Here is a 14120-nt window from a genome sequence, read left to right on the forward strand (position 1 = left end):
ATTAGTCATTAAAACAAAAACCTAGACTCACTACTTTTTAGTCAGAGCTCTTATATTGTAAGAAATTGGTTCAGAAGCTAAGAGAAAATCAGTTCTCCCAGGAAAACCTCAGAGGAATTTTGGAAAACCAGCAACTTCTCTGAGAGGCAGGAAGTGCTGTGAGCCAATGACAGAGATGCCTGGTGACCTCAGTTCTTAAGGGTGTGATCAGCCAGTACCCAAATCCTCTAGTCCCAGTGGATTTCTTCTTGACATTTTTACTCACAGCTATGCTCAGCATCTTGTTACCTAACGCACATCGAACTGGAGCCTGTTGCTTGTGTGTAATCATTACATTGTTGACTACAGTAGATTGCAGTTTCTTAATAGAATTGGAAGATGTTCCTTGATTTCTCTCTGCTAGTCTACAGAGGATCGTCTCAACCTTCTGTGAACTCCTTCCCTATGTCCATCCCACTGCATACAGACCACACCATCTCTTCCAAGTGACATTGCTTCATATTGCAAAGAAAATATTGGTAGTATGTTTTAGGGATTCTGACCTCAATTCCATTAATTACTGTTGCAGTAAGTCTCCATATTTATTTTACATAGAGCTTACTATCTTCATTGCCTGCTTTTGCAGTGCTTTATTAGTGGTTTTAATGTGACTACTTTAAATTCTTTTTCCGAATGAGAACATACTCTAAGTCAATATCATTTGAGAATGATAGGAAAAAAAATAAGAAATATGGAGTGGCAGGATTGGTGATTTTTAGTTTAGACACCTGTGATCTTGATCATGAAAGTTCATTTCACTTGACTTTAGTCTATTCACCTGAAAAGATACACTGTTCTTCATAGAACTGGCATAAGATGTAAAGTATATATTTGAAATCTCCAGGTGAATGTGCCACTTACTGGAAAATAATATAAAATAACTTTGAGATGTTGAAATATTTTGTTGAAGCTCAAATTTACCAAAGTTATCATTGTAGGAAGAAGGGATATAAATGTAATTTTCTAAAATTAGTAGAATGGCATAAGATACACTTCTGAGGTGATTAGTCATTTAGTAGATTCTTAGTCATGGGTGGACACTAAGATAGGAAAAGATAAACTAGTAGTTCCAAATCCTGATTTAACCTGTTCAGCTGTAAGATGAACCTTCTGGGTAGCTCTGTATAAATCACTTTATCTTACACCATAGGAGTGACATCTGGTGTTTCTAGCAACTGATGACATCAGAGAAGTAAGGATGGGGAAAAAATGTCCATGAGATAATTTGTGGAAAAGTCCTAACCTTTGTGGAATGATGCTGCTGTGAAAACAGCAAATATTATTTTAATACAGGGATAATCTCATGTTAGGAAACTATTTTTAAATAAATTAATGAACTTCGTTTTTTAGAACGGTCTTGGGTTTACATCAAAATTGAGCATAAAAGTATGTAGAGTTCCCCCAAAAATGTTCCTGTTTACCACTTCCCTGATATCAATATCCTCACCAAAGTGGTACATTTATTACTACTGATGAACCTACATTGGCACATCATTATGATTCAAAGTCTGTAGTTTACATTAGGGTTCATTCTTGCTGTTGTGCATTTTATGGATTTTGACTAATGTACATACAGGTATAGTGGCATTTACCCATCATTGTAGTATTGTACAGAGTGGCTTCACAGCCCTAAAAATCTTCTGTGTCCTATCTATTCATTCCTCTCTCCCCACTAACCCCTGGCAACCACTGATTTTTAACTCTCTATTGTTTTGCACTTTCTGGAATGTCATATAGCTGGAATCATATGTATGTAGCTTTTTCAGATTGGCTTCTTTCAGTTGGTAGTATGCATTGAAAAGCTTCCTCCATATCTTTTCATAGCTTGATAACTCATTTCTCTTTGGTGTTAAATAATACTCCACTATGTGGATGAACCACAGTTTGTCCATTCACCTGCTAAAGGACATCTTGAGAGCTTCCAGGTTTTGACAGTTATAAATAAAGCTGCAATAAGTATCTATGTGCAGGTTTTTCTGTGGGCATAAGTTTACAGTTCACTTAGATGAAAGCCAAGGAGTGTAATCGCTGGATTGCATAGCAAGGAAATGTTCAGTTTTTTAAAAAACTGTCAAACTGTCTTTCAAAGTGGCTGGTCATTTTGCATTGTCACTTACAATGAATGGGTTCCCCTGGTGACTCAGTGGTAAAGAATCCACTTGCCAATGCAGGAGATTTGGGTAGGATCTCTGAGTTGGAAAGATCCCCTGGAGAAGGAAATGGCAACCCACTCTAGTATTCTTGCCTGAGCAATCCCATGGACAGAGGAGCCTGGCAGGCTATAGTCCATGGGATCTCAGAGAAATGGACACAATGATGACTGAGCAACAACAACACATAGTTGATTTAGTGACTTATCTTCTCATTCTTTTGATATTGTCTTTTGCGGAGCAGAAGTTTTCAATTTTAATGAAGTCCGGCTTATCAATTATTTCTTTTATGGATCATATCTTGATGATGAATCTAAAAAGACATCATCGTATCCAAGATCATCTAGGTTTTTTCCTATGTTATTTTATAGGAAGTAGTCTTTGACCCATTTTGAGTTAACTTTTGTGAAGGGTGTAGTCTTTGTCTAGATTCATTGTTTGCTAGTGGATGTCCAGTTTTCTAGCACTGTTTGTTGAAAAAACAACCCTTGCTGCATTACATTGCCTTAGTTTCTTTATCAAAGATTGGTTGACTGTATTTATGTGGCTTGTTGCTGTGCTGTTTATTCTGTTCCAGTTGGCCTATTCTTTCACCAACCTTCTCCACTTCATCTATAGGTTAGTGTCTGACATTAATTTGGAGGAAATTCTTGCTTATTGCTTAAATACTGTCTGTTTCTTTTCCTTTTGCTATTCCCATTATGCATAGCTGTCCACGGTTCTTAAATAATCTGTTCTGTTTTTCCTTTCTCTTTGCTTTCAAGTTTTAGAAGTTCTGTTATGTTCTGAAGCTCAGAGGCTCTTTCCTCAGCTTTCCTAACCCATCAAATGCATTTATTTCTGTTACAGTATTCTTGATCTGTAGCATTTCTTTTTTATTCTTTCTTAGAATTTCCATTTATCTGCTTAATTATCCACCTGTTCTTGCATGTTGTATATTTTGCCATTAAATACCTTAATCATAGCTTTTTAAAATTCCTGGTCTGGCAATTCCAAGCTTGCTGCCGTGTCTGACTCTGGTTCTGATGCTTGTTCATCTCTTCAAACTTTGCTTTTGCCTTTTACTATGCCTCATAATTTTTTGTTAAAAGATGTACATGAGGTATTAGGTAAAGGGAACTCAGATAAATAGGTCTTCCATAATGCAGTGATGAAGTATGGAGGGAAGGAGAGAATTCTCTTTTTTAACTTTTTATTTTATATTGGAGTATAGCCAATTAACAATGTTGTGATAGTTTCAGGTGGACAGCAAATGAACTCAGCCATACATATGCATGTATCCATTCTCTCCCAAACAGGGGGAGTGCTCTTTAATTCTGTGATGGGTCTCAGCCTTGCTTTCTGAGCCTTGCTTCTGGGCTGTGAACCTCACAGGTGCTCTCAATTTTTAGGTGGGACAAGTTGATGAGAAAAGGCTGAAATTTCCCTCCTGCCAGGTCAGTTGCACATGAGCTTAATTGGTTAGTCATGTCCGACTCCCTGCGAGGCTCTTCTGTCCATGGAATTTTCCAGGCCAGAATACTGGAGTGGGTTGCCATTTCCTCCTCCAGGGGATCTTCCCAAGCCAGGGATGAACCACGTCTCTTGGGTCTCCTGCATTGGCAGGTGGATTCTTTACCACTGTGCCAGCTGGGAAACCCCCAAGTCAGATAGTCTGGGATAAAAGCCCAGCAGGTTAGGCTGTGCTTAATTAGTTTCTCCTGAGTTAAGCTTGTTAAGGGCGTGCTCTGGTGTGTTGCAAAATGGTACCCCTACCCCGTACCCCGATAGAAGCTGGAGAGGATTTTCCTCTGATATTCACTGTGAGAACCTAGTCTGAGCTCCTGGAGCTCATGAAAGTACGGAGGTCCTCCATGACTGGGCCCCTCTAGAGTTTTTAATTCTCAGATTTGTCCACACTGAGCCTCCAGCAGTTCACTAACTGCAGTTCGGGTTTTTCTGCCTCAGCACTGCTTCCTGCAGCCGTTTCTGCTCTGGTAAGTCATGACTCTACTCTTTCTATCCATCTGTCTGTCTCTTCAGTTTTGAGAGCAGTGGTCTGCCCTGTGACCTCCCTTTTCTGATGGATTTAAGAACAATTGCTGATTCTTTAGTCTGTTTGACTTTTTACTGGTTATTAGAATGAAGTGGCGACTTCTAAGCTCCTTACATGCAGGACTGGAAGCTGGAAGTCTAAAATACCATTTTTATATCAAGTAAATTTTGACTTTTTAAAATTATGACTGTGAAATTGTGTTGCAAACAAATGCTGAATTTTTCTTTCCTCTTGAATGTGCCAAAGATCCTTATTCCTCGGTTCAATACCACACTAAGAAGGGCCTACTTTGTTTTACTGGAAATTCTCAATTATTAACATTTCAGCTGTTTTCTTTTGATAATGGGGAAAATGTGCATTTTGAAAGTTTCATTTTAGTATTTCATGTAATGGTTTCCATGTGTATGGTGCAGAGTGAAATGTTGTACATTTAGAAAATTATTTTTACCCTTTGGAAGCTTCTAGTCTAAATTGAATTTTCTTCCTTGTATGTAGCAACCATTCTTTCTGGTGTTTGATGGCAAAGCCAGGAGGAAAAGCATTAATGTGTTTCCTCAGTAACTTGTACTTCATGAATCCATGAAAAGTTCTAAAATATTAAAATGCAACTATGCATCCCAAGAATAAGATTCACAATATTTATTTAAAAGCAGCCACTAAAATCATTGTAATCAGACATTTCTTTCACTTCGTGAGTCAGTTATTATCTAAGTTATTACTCAGGTAATAAGTTATTACTTATTCATTTGAATGAGTCTAAAATTCATTCAAACTTTCCAATTCTACACTTTTTCCCTCTGGATTTTCTTATCCAAACATGTATGGAATAATGCCTGAATCCTTTCCTGTCAAAACCCTGCTGGGCAATAAATCACTTTCTATTTTAAGTAACAAGTGATTTCATTTATATCTGATCAAGACATTCAAATAGTTGCATAAATTAGTAAGACAAATCCAAGAGAAATAGGGCTTGGATACCTCTGTTAACCTTTCATTTCTCTGCAATTATTTTCAGTTACCTTGTGCAGTGATCTTATGACTTTTCAATACTTGCTGCCATCTCTGCTATCAGCAGGGTTTTGCCTAGATTCAGCATCATATGTAATCTATTCTAAGTTTGTTTGTTTGTTTGTTAAGTATTTCCATGGCCTGAATAAAAATGAAGTATGGTCATTTACCATTTTTGAAAGCTAAAGATTTTTTTCACCGTTTTTCAGCACATCAATGAGATGGGGCTGGGCTTTTTTTTTTTTTTTAAACCACTAGTCCACAGCTTTGAGCTCTCATTGGAGTGTAACGTCTGACCACATCCACACAGATTCAATGCCCTAGGTCTTGACTGTTTTTCTTAGCACTGTAAAGTTTCTGTGAGGCAGCTAATATGAAATACAGGAAGTCCAAGCTCAGGATAACTTGACAGTTTCCACTGAAGGCTTTGAATTCTCATGGACCAAAGTTCAGTCAGAAATCAAATGAGTTATCCAAGAAGTGAAATTGTGCCTCAATACAAACTCAGGGAGGAAGAGAAATCTTTCCAAATATTGAACAAAGAACCTTAGTTCCTTTCATAAGTTTGTGTCTAGTCAGAGGAGAAACTCAGCATGAATTAATAAACCAATGTGTACAGGTATCTTGTGAATATCCGGTGTGTCCTCTCTAACCCAGCAAACATTCCTATGTGTGGTTGTCCAGGCCAGGGGAGATGGAGAGAGGTAAAAGGCAGTTTGTCTTGAGTTTAGCTTCAGTCACTTCTGGCTTAGCTATGAGCATGTATGTCTGAACTGGGATGCATTATGAAGATATGCTTGGATATAGAGAGTTTCTTAGACATATGGCCTGGCAATAGTTGTGAATTTTTAGTAAAAGGCAATTAATTTGGCAGGTTCTAGTGCACTTTTAAAAATTTCTACCTTTTCAGTTTCCTCTTTCTTTCACAATTTTTAAATTTAATTTTTATTTTATATTGGGATATAGCTGATTTACAATGTTGTGTTAGTTTCAAGTGTATAGCTGTAATTCAGTTGATTATATGCATATATCCATTCTTCTTCAGATTTTTTTTCATATAGGTTAAAACAGAATATTGAGTAGTTTCCTGTGCTGTTCAGTAGGTCATTGTCGGTTAACTATTTTATATACAGTAGTGTATATATGTTAATCTCAAACTCCTAATTTATCTCTCCCTACTGTGTTTCCCCTTTGGTAACCATAAATTTGTTTTTGAAGTCTGTGAATCTGTCTGTTTTGTAAATAAGTTTATTTGCATCTTTTTTTTAGATCCCTCATATAAGTGATATCATGTGATATTTGTCTGACTTAATTCACTTAGTATGATGATCTCTAGGTCCAACCATTTTGCTGCAAATGGCATTGTTTCATTCTTTCTTGTGGTTGAGTAATATTCCATTGTATATATATACCAAAACATCTTTATCCATTCATCTATCAGTGGACATTTAGGTTGCTTCCATGCATTCACTATTATAAATAGTGCTGCAATGAACATTGAGTTGCATGTATCATTTTGAAGTATGGTGTGTTCTGGATATTTGTCCTGGAGTGGGACTTCTGGATCATATGGGAGCTCTACTCTTAGTTTTATAAGGAACTTCTATACTGTTCTCCATGTTGGTTGTACCAATTTACATCCCCATCCACAGTGTAGGAGGGTTCCCCCCACCCCAGCATTTATTATTTGCAGAATTTATTTCATGCAAAGATGGGCTCGATAAAGGACAGAAATGGTATGGACCTAACAGAAGCAGAAGATATTAAGAAGAGATGGCAAGAATACACAGAAGAACTGTACAAAAAAGATCTTCACGACCCAGATAATCACGATGGTGTGATCACTGACCTAGAGCCAGACATCCTGGAATGTGAAGTCAAGTGGGCCTTAGAAAGCATCACTACGAACAAAGCTAGTGGAGGTGATGGAATTCCAGTTGAGCTCTTTCAAATCCTGAAAGATGATGCTGTGAAAGTGCTGCACTCAATATGACAGCCAATTTGGAAAACTCAGCAGTGGCCACAGGACTGGAAAAGGTCAGTTTTTCATTCCAATCCCAAAGAAAGCCAATGCCAAAAATGCTCCAACTACCGCACAATTGCACTCATCTCACATGCTAGTAAAGTAATGCTCAAAATTCTCCAAGCCAGGCTTCAGCAATATGTGAACTGTGAACTTCCTGATGTTCAAGCTGGTTTTAGAAAAGGCAGAAGAACCAGAGATCAAATTACCAACATCCGCTGGATCATCGAAAAAGCAAGAGAGTTCCAGAAAAACATCTATTTCTGCTTTATTGACTATGCCAAAGCCTTTGACTGTGTGGATCACAATAAACTGTGGAAAATTCTGAAAGAGATGGGAATTCCAGACCACCTGACCTGCCTCTTGAGAAATTTGTATGCAGGTCAGGAAGCAACAGTTAGAACTGGACATGGAACAACAGACTGGTTCCAAATAGGAAAAGGAGTTCGTCAAGGCTGTATATTGTCACCCTGCTAATTTAACTTCTATGCAGAGTACATCCTGAGAAACGCTGGACAGGAAGAAACACAAGCTGGAATCAAGATTGCTGGGAGAAATATCAATAACCTCAGATATGCAGATGACACCACCCTTATGGCAGAAAGTGAAGAGGAACTAAAAAGCCTCCTGATGAAAGTGAAAGAGGAGAGTGAAAAAGTTTGCTTAAAGCTCAACATTCAGAAAATGAAGATCATGGCATCTGGTCCCATCACTTCATGGGAAATAGATGGGGAAACAGTGGAAACAGTGTCAGACTTTGTTTTTCTGGGCTCCAAAATCACTACAGATGGTGACTGCAGCCATAAAATTAAAAGACGCTTACTCCTTGGAAGGAAAGGTATGACCAACCTAGATAGCATATTCAAAAACAAAGACATTACTTTGCCAACAAAGGTTCATCTAGTCAAGGCTATGGTTTTTCCTGTGGTCATGTATGGATGTGAGAATTGGACTGTGAAGAAGGCTGAGCGCCGAAGAATTGACGCTTTTGAACTGTGGTGTTGGAGAAGACTCTTGAGAGTCCCTTGGACTGCAAGGAGATCCAACCATTCCATTCTGAAGGAGATTAGCCCTGGGATTTCTTTGGAGGGAATGATGCTAAAGCTGAAACTCCAGTACTTTGGCCACCTCATGCCAAGAGTTGACTCATTAGAAAAGACTCTGATGCTGGGAGGGATTGGGGGCAGGAGGAGAAGGGGACATCAGAGGATGAGATGGCTGGATGGCATCACTGACTCGATGGACGTGAGTCTGGGTGAACTCTGGGAGTTGGTGATGGGCAGGGAGGCCTGGTGTGCTGCAATTCATGGGGTCGCAAAGAATCGGACACGACTGAGCGACTGATCTTATCTGATCTGATTCTGACTGGTGTGGGGTTATAACTCACTGTGGTTTTGATTTGCATGTCTCTAATAATTACTGATGTTGAGCACATTTTCATGTGCTTTTATTGATTGTGTTGTTTGTCTTTTTGTTATAGAACATCATGTGAGCTCACATGTATGTTATGTATTTTATGGAGATTAATCACTTGTTTGTATCATTTACAAATATTTTTCTCATATGGTTTCCCTTGCTGTGTTGTGCAAAAGCTTTTAAGTTTAATGAGCCCCATTTGTTGATTTTTGTTTTAATTTTCATTACTGTAGGAGGTGGATCCAAAATGATATTGCTGTGATTCATGTCAGAGAGTGTTTTTCTATGTTTTCCTCTAAGAGTTTTATAGTATCTTACCTTACATTTAGGTCTTTAATCCATTTTGAGTTTATTTTTGTGTATGGTGTTAATGAGTATTCTAATTTCATTCTTTTGCATGCAGCTGTACAGAATTCCTAGCACCACTTGTTGAAGAGACTATCTTTTATTCAGGTATATTCTTTCCTCCTTTATAGTGGACTAATTGACCACAGGTGTGTGGGTTTATTTCTAGACTTTCTGTCCTGTTTCATTTATCAACATGTCTGTTTTTGTGCCAGTACCATATAGTTTTGATGACTGATGCTTTGTAGTATATTCTCAAGTAAGGAAACTTGATTCTTCCAGCGCTTTTTTTCCCCCTCAGGATTGCTTTGGTTCTTCGGGGTCTTTTGTATTTCCATACAGATTAAAACTTTTTTTCCTAGTTCTGTGAAAAGTGCCATTATTCTTTTGATAAGGATTGCATTAGATCTGTAGATCGCTTTGGGAATTCCTTTGGATAATATAGTCATTTTCACAATATTAAATTTTCCAATCCAAGAACGTGGTGTATCATTCTGTGTCATCTTCGATCTCTTTCATCAGTGTTGTGTAGTTTTCAGAGTACAGGTCTTTTGCCTCCTTAGGTAGGTTTATTTCCAGGTACTTTGGTCTTTTTGATGCAATGGTAAATGGGATTTTTTCATTAACTTCTCTTTATGATCTCTCATTATTAGTGCATAGAAATGCAAGAGACTTCTGTGTATTAACTTTGTATCCTGCAACTTTATTGAATTCATTGATGAGCTCTAGTTCTCTGATAGCATCTTTAGAGTTTTCTATGTATAATATCATGTCACCTACAATGCTGGTTTGAATTATTTTCCAATTTGAGTTCCTGCTCTTTCTTTCTCTCCTCTGATTGCCATGGTGAGGACTTTCAAATCTATATTGAATAAACGTGGTGAGAGTGGACATCTTTGTCTTGTTCTTGATCTTAGAGGAAATGTTCTCAGCTTTTCACCATTGAGAATGATGATGTTCAGTCGCTGAGTCTGAACAACCCAGTGGATTGTTGCATACCAGGTTCCTCTGTCTTGCACTATGTGGAAGCCACACATGTCCATTGAGTTGGTGATGCTGTTTAACCATCTCATCCTCTGCTGCCCACTTCTTTGGCTTCAATCTTTAACAGAATCAGAGTGTTTTCCAATGAGTTGGCTCTTTGCATCAGGCGGCCAAAGTACTGAAGCTTCAGCTTCAGCATCAGTCCTTCCAATGAATATTCAGGGTTGATTTCCTTTAGGATTGACTGGTTTGATCTTGCCATCCAAGGGACTCTCAAGAGTCTTCTCCAGCACCATAATTTGAAAGCATTAATTCTTTGGTGCTCAACCTTCTTTATGGTCCAACTCTCACATCTGTACATGACTACTGGAAAAACCATAGCTTTGACTATACAGACTTTGGTCAGCAAAGTGGTGTCTCTGCTTTTTAATACATTGTCTAGGTTTGTCAGAGTTTTTCTTCCAGGGAGCAAGCATGTTTTAATTTCATGGCTGTAGTCACTGTCCACAGTGATTTTGGAGTCCAAGAATATAAAATCTGTCACTGCGTCCACATTTTCCCCCTTCTATTTGCCATAAAGTGACTGAATGCCATGATCATAGTTTTTGATAGTGATGTTAGCTATGGATTTCTCATGTATGGCCTATATTATGTTGAGTTTTTATCATAAACGGGTACTGAATTTTGTCAAAAGCTTTTCTTGCATGTATTGAGATGATCGTATGATTTTTGTTCTTCAGCTTGTTAATGTGGTGTATCATGCTGATTTGTAGACATTGAAAAATCTTTGCATCCTTAGGATAAATTTCACTCTATCATAGTGTATGGTCCTTTTAATATGTTGTTGGATTCAGTTTGCTAGTATTTAACACATTTTAAGAGCAAAGATTCAAGTTTAGATTTTGTCACAACTGTCTCCTTTTTATGTTCCCACTGGGAATATAAAAGGTAATCTTCATCTCTAAACCTAATAATCTCTATTCATCCTGAGAGAAATAACTCAGTAGACCTGAATGGAGATTCTCTAAAAGGGCCTCAGAGATCCTCATTTTATGGACTCAACAAAGACTTTAATTCAGCTCTCAAGAAGGTGGCCATAGGGTCAGAAATGAAAAGGGTACCTTAAGTCATTTAAAGAGAGGTTACAACTCAGGAGTTAACACAACACTGATTCTGTGTTCCCATGACATTTACAACTGAGGATGTCTGACAGGAGTTGTAAATTAGAGTATATACTCTCAAATCAATTGTTGTAAGATGGTAAATATATATTCAAGGGGAAAAACTGGTAAAAATATCATAAAATTACCTGGGCTTATGGTATGTTTTAAAGATAAGTTTATTTTTTCAATGACTTTATAATTATTTTTATTTAATATTTGGTACTGGCTGTTTGTGAATTATTTCAATCCAGAAATAGGTTTTGTAACATGTCATCAGGTTATAAACATTTGTATATGCACAGAAAAGTTCTGGAAGGACATGCATACAAAAACCAGTTGTGGTTGCTTCTGGAGAAAAGAAGCAAGAAGGGAAATGGCTTTTCATTATATAAACTCTGTGGTGATTTTTATTCCGTTCAGTTCAGTCGCTCAGTTGTGTCCGACTCATTGCGACCCCATGAATTGCAGCACGCCAGGCCTCCCTGTCCATCACCAACTCCCAGAGTTCACTCAAACTCATGTCCATCGAGTCAGTGATGCCATCCAGCCATCTCATCCTCTGTCGTCCTCTTCTCCTCCTGCCCCCAATCCCTCACAGCATCAGAGTCTTTTCCAATGAGTCAACTCTTCGCATGAGGTGGCCAAAGTATTGGAGTCTCAGCTTCAGCATCAGTCCTTCCAATGAACATCCAGGACTGATCTCCTTCAGGATGGACTGGTTGGATCTCCTTGCAGTCCAAGGGACTCTCAAGAGCCTTCTCCAACACCATAGTTCAAAAGCACCAATTCTTTGGCGCTCAGCTTTCTTCACAGCCCAACTCTCACATCCATACATGACCACTGGAAAAACCATAGCCTTGACTAGACGGACCTTTGTTGGCAAGGTCATATCTCTGATTTTCAATATGCTATCCAGGTTTGTCATAACGTTCTTCCAAAGAGTAAGCGTCTTTTAATTTCATGGCTGCAGTCACCATCTGCAGTGATTTTGGAGCCCAGAAAAACAAAGTCTGACACTGTTTCCACTGTTTCCCCATCTATTTCCCATGAAGTGATGGGACCAGATGCCGTGATCTTCGTTTTCTGAATGTTGAGCTTTAAGCAAACTTTTTCACTCTCCTCTTTCATCAAGAGGCTTTCTAGTTCCTCTTCACTTTCTGCCATAAGGGTGGTGTCATCTGCATATCTGAGGTTATTGATATTTCTCCTGGCAATCTTGATTCCAGCTTGGGCTTCTTCCTGTCCAGCGTTTCTCATGATGTACTCTGCATGTAAGTTAATAAGCAGGGTGACAATATACAGCCTTGACGTACTCCTTTTCCTATTTGGAACCAGTCTGTTGTTCCATGTCCAGCTGTAACCATTACTTCCTGATCTGCATATAGGTTTCTCAAGAGGCAGGTCAGGTGGTCTGGTATTCCCATGCCTTTCAGAATTTTCCACAGTTTATTGTGATCTACACAGTCAAAGGCTTTGGCATAGTCAATAAAGCAGAAATAGAGGTTTTTCTGGAACTCTCGTGCTTTTTCCATGATCCAGCAGATGTTGGCAATTTGATCTCTGGTTCCTCTGCCTTTTCTAAAACCAGCTTGAACACCTGGAAGTTCACGGTTCATGTACTGCTGAAGCCTGGCTTAGAGAATTTTGAGCATTACTTTACTAGCATGTGAGATGAGTGCAATTGTGCAGTAGTTTGAGTACTCTTTGGCATTGCCTTTCTTTGGGATTGGAATGAAAACTGACCTTTTCCAGTCCTGTGACCACTACTGAGTTTTCCAAATTTGCTGGCATATTGAGTGCAGCACTTTCACAGCATCATCTTTCAGGATTTGAAAGAGCTCAACTGGAATTCCATCACCTCCACTAGCTTTGTTCGTAGTGTTGCTTTCTAAGGTCCACTTGATGGCGATTTTTATTAACCATGTCTAAATATGGAGAAGGCAATGGCACCCCACTCCAGTACTCTTGCCTGGAAAATCCCATGGACGGAGGAGCCTCGTAGGCTCCAGTCTATGGGGTTGCTAAGAGTCGGGCATGACTGAGCGACTTCACTTTCACTTTTCACTTTTCGTGCATTGGAGAAGGAAATGGCAACCCACTCCAATATTCTTGCCTGGAGAATCCCAGGGACAGAGGAACCTAGTGGGCTGCTGTCTATGAGGTCGCACAGAGTCAGACACGACTGAAGCGACTTAGCAGCAGCAGCAGCAGCATGTCTAAATATAAGGTTCACAAATTCTCAAAAAGTACAAAACAATGAATGAGAGAAATGTCATGTGTGTGCATGAGGAGTTTATAGACTAATAATTTACTTCAAAATTAGAATATGTTGTGAGAAATGATAAACCAGATTTGTGCTGATGTGGCAAAAAAGAAGTGTCTAATTGTAATAGCTATTTTTTTTCAAAGTATAGTGGATCTACAGTATTATATTAGTTTCAGATGTAAGACATAGGCATTTGATAGTTTTATAGGTTATACTTCAAAGTTTTTCCCCAGAAAAGGAAAAGGCTACCTACTCCAGTATTCTTGCCTGGACAATTCTGTGGACAAAGGAGCCAGGCAGGCTACAGTCCACCGGGTCGCAAAGAGTAAGACGTGATTGAGTGACTAGCACATTTCTATAAGTTATTATAAGATATATAAAAGACTATATCCCCTGTGCTATACATTACATCTTTGTAACTTATTTATTTTTAATTGGAGGATAATTTGTAACTTGTTTTGTACCTAGTAGCTTGTTCCTCTTAATTCCCTTCTCCTATTTTGTCCCTCCCCCAACCTCTCCCTTTCCGGTAACCACTAGTTCGTTTTTGGTATCTGCAAGGCAACAGATATTTTCTTACAAAAGCAGGAGAAGGTATTGCATGATGGGGCCCCTTTTCTTTTCTTCCTATGCGGCATCCAACTTTAAAAAAAAAAATAATCCTCATTTACCAATTACCAGAAACATGGAA

The 14120-nt window shown here is 38.6% G+C and overlaps 1 protein-coding gene across 1 annotated transcript in view; it reads left to right on the plus strand.

Annotated features, from left to right (window-relative positions):
* The first annotated feature begins 3998 nt into the window (after nt 1-3998).
* The window catches only part of PRRC1 (proline rich coiled-coil 1), a 119959-nt gene continuing 109837 nt past the window's right edge, over nt 3999-14120 (plus strand). The window contains exon 1 of the mRNA XM_045166613.1: nt 3999-4165. The gene's annotated coding sequence lies outside the window, so the exon portion shown is untranslated. The remainder of the gene's footprint in view (nt 4166-14120) is intronic.

The sequence above is a fragment of the Bubalus bubalis genome, chromosome 9, assembly GCF_019923935.1.
Source record: "Bubalus bubalis isolate 160015118507 breed Murrah chromosome 9, NDDB_SH_1, whole genome shotgun sequence".
In the NCBI taxonomy this organism is placed as follows: Eukaryota; Metazoa; Chordata; class Mammalia; order Artiodactyla; family Bovidae; genus Bubalus; species Bubalus bubalis.